The following is a 5,017-nucleotide window of genomic DNA, read 5'->3' on the forward strand; positions in this document are numbered from 1 at the left end:
CCCTCCCCCCACATGAAGTTCATGCACTAGGCCACTAGTTTATAAATAATTTTCAAATGTATTAAGTATACCAAATGTTTATTGAAGAAAATGTATCTTTTTTGAGAATAGAAAAAATAATTAAAGCATTAAATTGTACAAATTACAAATCTGTCCCAAAATATACTTACATTAAATAAAATACGCATTTCAGTATGAGATCTACAGTGAATGACTGCATCCTGGGAAGCCTCAGACACTGAGGCATGGCCTACATTCCTGGGAGGAGATAAGAGACTGCAGATCCAATCACAGTTTGCAGGGGGCTGGGGCCGCCCACCTGCCAGCCCCGGACATGTCATTGGCATTGCTGTGCAGGAAGTGATTTGGGGGAAGGTAAGAAGCAAACTGCGATTCTGAGTTCATTGCAACTTCTAAAGCACTCCTCAGCCTACAGAGTACAGCTGTGTTCACAAAGTAAACATGTTAAGGTAAGCAGACAACTCTTTAGAGCCCAAACGCATTTTCTTGCTGTATTTATGTGGAACTCCGCCTACAATGGGCAGTCGTGAAGAGGTTCCTCTGTAGGACATGTCACAGAACCCAGCAGAGCCAGTGGGTCTGCGGGATGGGAGGACTGGGATGGAGGCCCCCTGAGAGCTGGAGAGGACACTCTAGCAGAGTCCTCGCTGCAGGCTCCCCTCCTATCATCTAGGGTACCACTTATGGTAGCCTTCCACTTTGTTCCAGAAGTCCTCCCTCAGGATGTTCTGCGGCCTCGATATTCAGTGGGTCATTGAAGTTCAGAAGATCAGTAAACAAAGAGTTTAATCCCCAAACTCATGGGATCCCAGCCAGTGTCCTGGGTGGCATGCTCTCTCAGTACACTCAGACATATCCTGCCCTTCTCTGTGATGTTGGGGTGCCAGATACTGTTCAAGCATCTCACTTTGGGAGGCACCAGGTTGTGTGCATCAGGAACTTCTGTTTCAAACTGAAATTGCCCAGCTCCCTATCCCTGTAGTAACCCACATCTGGGGTTATAGTTAGCTGAAAGCAATGAAGCTTGTTGGCGTTAGGAAAGTGCACTTTGCATGCACAAGATACCTTAGCTTCAAGTTCTGCAACCTCTTAAAGGAGCGTCTGTGCCTCAAAGACACCCTCAGAGCTAGTCAGGGACAGTGGCTGACATCCGGGACCCTTTCAGACCATCATCCAGCCTCAGTTTGCTCACCAACATCCGCATTACTGTTACCTTTACTCTGGGCATCTTGAAACAGGCGAGGCCCCCGGCGCACAGCACCAGCCAGTCGGTCAGGGGCGGCAAGACATGGCCCCTCACAGCCATACAGTCACCGTGCAGCGGGACTGGAAGACAAGAAAATGCATCTTGAAAAAATCTGTACATTTTACTGACCTTAGGTTATTTTTCAGGTTTTCAAACATAAATAACTTTGTGTCCTTTTGGTAATTATCTTAATAATAAAGGATGTTATTTTCTAATCTATAGTATCAAAGTATGGTCCAAAAGTTTTTTAGAAGGAATTCAATAAAATTTTCAAAATATCATCAAGATTAACTTTTATTATCTCAAATCTAAAACAATATTTTTTGGATACCATGTAAATTATTTTATAATAATTTATTATTTTTATAATAGAACTATTGAATAATTTTATCAAAAGAAAGAAATGTAATTTAATTGATTATTCCAGAGAGTGCCATGGGAAGGAAAAACACAAACCCATGCACACATATAACTTAATGTAGTTGTATAATATTTATACCAATATAGTGTAGTTTCATATGTACACAGATGATTGATGTATGTTTATGAGGGAAGAAGGGTGTAGATGCCATATAACCAGTTTTCACGTTACTAAAATGTAAAGTGAAGAATGCCTTTTTTTATAATTGCAAGTATAACATAGTACTAAGGGGCACTTTTAAAAACCTCCCACCTTCTGAAGTCCCTTGAGTTCAGGATATTTGAGATGCTTCAGTAATGTAAGAATCCTACATATCTACAAAAATTCTACTAAAAATAACAAAGTGAAAATAACTAAAGTAGCCTTTCTGTCTTATTTTCAAAGACTGAAAAAGATCTGACTTATTTCCTACATTGTACATTAGAAAAGAAAAGCCTCCTAAGTTATTTAAAAGGGAGGTATTAATTTCTTTTACACTCTTGCAAGCCTTTTTTCTTTTACACTCTTGCCAGCCTTTCGGGAAGTAATCTATTCAATATCAAGACATAGGATCTGTAGTGTTTCCTCAGGGAAGCTTATTTTTACAGTACAACAAGCCTGGCTTGCAGATAACTTAATGCATTAGAGATCACATTTCTTCAAAGACTTATAAAGATTAAAAGATGGGAGAAAATGAAGATCTTCTTTTGAAGGTATTATTGAGTATTTATGTCAAGTGGTTTAAGTATATCTAGAAAATAATTAAATGTCACCAAGATTGTTCAAAGACAGTTTAATTATATATTACCAAATTATCATTATAAATTTATATATTTTCTGTTCTACATAGTCACGTGATTACTGATATTTTAAGGTACTACAGGACAAATTTCTGATTCGTTAGAAAGGTACTAGGTGAAAAGTAAAACATTGTCTAGGAGAATTAGTTAAATCAAGTTAGCAACTATTCTTTATATTGTTGCCTATTTTACTTACATCTTTTATTCCCATTTACCAAATCTGAGTCTCTTTCTTCTTTCTTCCCTATCCATAACACCACAACTTGGATGAAATTTATTTCCAACAAAATTGAAAGATTACCAAGTAATTTCTCCCCCATAATATTATTTCATTGTATGAATCTAAAATCTACTCTCTACATTTCTGAATGGACCCCAGGCATGGTCCCTCCTCCTACTCATAACAATTTATAACCGTGCATTAAGACAAATATAATATTTTCTAAAGAAAATACACTAGTATTTATTCACTATCTTCAGCGCCAGTCTTTGTAATTTCTATTATTATCGTTTTCTTCTTCATTGTCATTGATCAGCAGCAGCAGCAGCAATCAATCACCATTCTTTACTACCTACTATGCTTTGAGCCCGGCATTGTGTTTCACAAGTGGTGTAAATACTACCTATTCAATTCACAAAGCAACCCTAAGAAGAAAATATGACTTAAATTTTGCTTATGGGAAAAATGAAGATTGAAGAGATTAATCTAATTAATGAATCCCCAAATTAAGTGACATTTAATATTTAAATATATTTGTATCTCTTCAAAGTTTAGTTTTTTTCCCCACTATTCCATTCTGAAGGCACTTGAAAAGGCCTTTAAAATAGCATTCAAATATTTTTGTTAATATGTCTACTAATCCAGACCTTAAATTTCTAATAACAACTAATTTATAACCCAATACTCCATGATACTACAAAAAGAAAATAAAATTAACTTTTTTGTTTTCTGGATTCCCAAAGCAATATCATCCACACATATGTTCTAAAATTTGATAAGTACCAACTTTTTTTTTTCTAGTATCCTGGATGACTTATCAAGACTAGAACATCAGAAATGTAAATTTGATTCAGCAGAGAATTGCCTAGATGTTAACAGGTAAATTCTTAACTTCTGGTGTAACTCTACCCCCATAGAAGAGGGCCTAGCTCTGGCTCCCTAAGTACTTTCTAGCCTGGACTGTTGATCACTCACTTTGGTCAAGACTGTAGAGCATTGTAGAGCTTCAACACCCATTTAATTATATGTCTCAACACTTTCCTTCTCCATCCTTAGACTAATTGACAATATTTTAAATATCTGAGAGCATGGTTCAGATGGCTTCCTTCCTTCCTTCCTTCCTTCCTTCCTTCCTTCCTTCCTTCCTTCCTTCCTTCCCTCTCTCACTCCCTCCCTCCTTCCCTTATCATTTCTTCTTTTCTTTTCTTTTCTTTTCTTTTCTTTTCTTTTCTTTTCTTTTCTTTTCTTTTCTTTTCTTTTCTTTTCTTCTTTTCTCTTTTCTTTCTTTCTTTCTTTCTTTCTTTTTCTTTCTTTCTTTCTTTCTTTCTTTCTTTCTTTCTTTTTTTCTTTCTTTCTTTCTTTGTTCTTTCCACTTATTTTTAACACTACTCTCTTTATGTAGTCCATCTGTTTTTTCCTCTAACCAAGCTCAATATAAAAACAAATTATAAAACAAGAAATAACAGCAGTTATTTCTTGATAGGTTAATTAAATTTAACATCACTCAGTAAAGATGAGCTAAAATTTATATGTTGAGTCCACATAATATTGATGATATAAAATGAAAGACATGCGTGAACCCAAAGCTCATATAGCAGCATTGTCAAACTTAATTTGTTTTTACTCCTTTCTTCATATTTGTTCTTTTTTTAAAATCTTCTCTAACAAAATCTTTGTTTTCATATAGTAGAATTGCAAGAAGAATGAATAATATATTACTATTCATAGCCCATATACATTCAAAGGCTATATTTACATAGGGTATTTTTTATAAATGATTTAGAGGATAATGATTTTTATCTCATTATATAAGATTTAAATTCTTATAGTAAAATGGTGTGTCTAAGAAAAAGTAATTATTATCTTACCATATTTCAAATAACTACTGCACTATAGAAAGTCCATCTTCTCTACTTACTAAGGGTTTTACTCTTATGATGGATCAATAACGATTTTTAGGAAGTTTTATCAATGTATAAAGTGCTTGCGATGAAAATTTCCTATTGCTGAAGAGGTACCAACAAAACTTTCAATCACCTAAAATACAAAGAAATAATAGTGATGGCAAAGATTAATACAAAACGACTACTATAATAATAAAATCAATAATTTATTGAGCCTCAGGATATATGGATTAGTGATGAACACTGCTGATCATATGAAAATGACCACAGTTTTATTGAAGAACATTATTGTTAGAGGCAAATGACAAAAATCATATGTCTGAAACAGTGTGTTTGAAACAGCCAAGAACTCACAAGGCGGAATGGTTTGGTATGTGGGCAGTGCTACAATCGTGTCTCCTACCTTAGGATAACCAGGTTTGCCTT

At 35.1% G+C, this 5,017-nt stretch overlaps 1 pseudogene; it reads right to left on the bottom strand.

The window, feature by feature from the left end:
• Positions 1-686: 686 nt before the first annotated feature.
• On the bottom strand, positions 687-1,225 carry LOC102754579 (annotated as a pseudogene).
• Positions 1,226-5,017: the final 3,792 nt, after the last annotated feature.

This window comes from Myotis davidii, unplaced genomic scaffold, assembly GCF_000327345.1.
Source record: "Myotis davidii unplaced genomic scaffold, ASM32734v1 scaffold24, whole genome shotgun sequence".
NCBI classification, from domain to species: Eukaryota; Metazoa; Chordata; class Mammalia; order Chiroptera; family Vespertilionidae; genus Myotis; species Myotis davidii.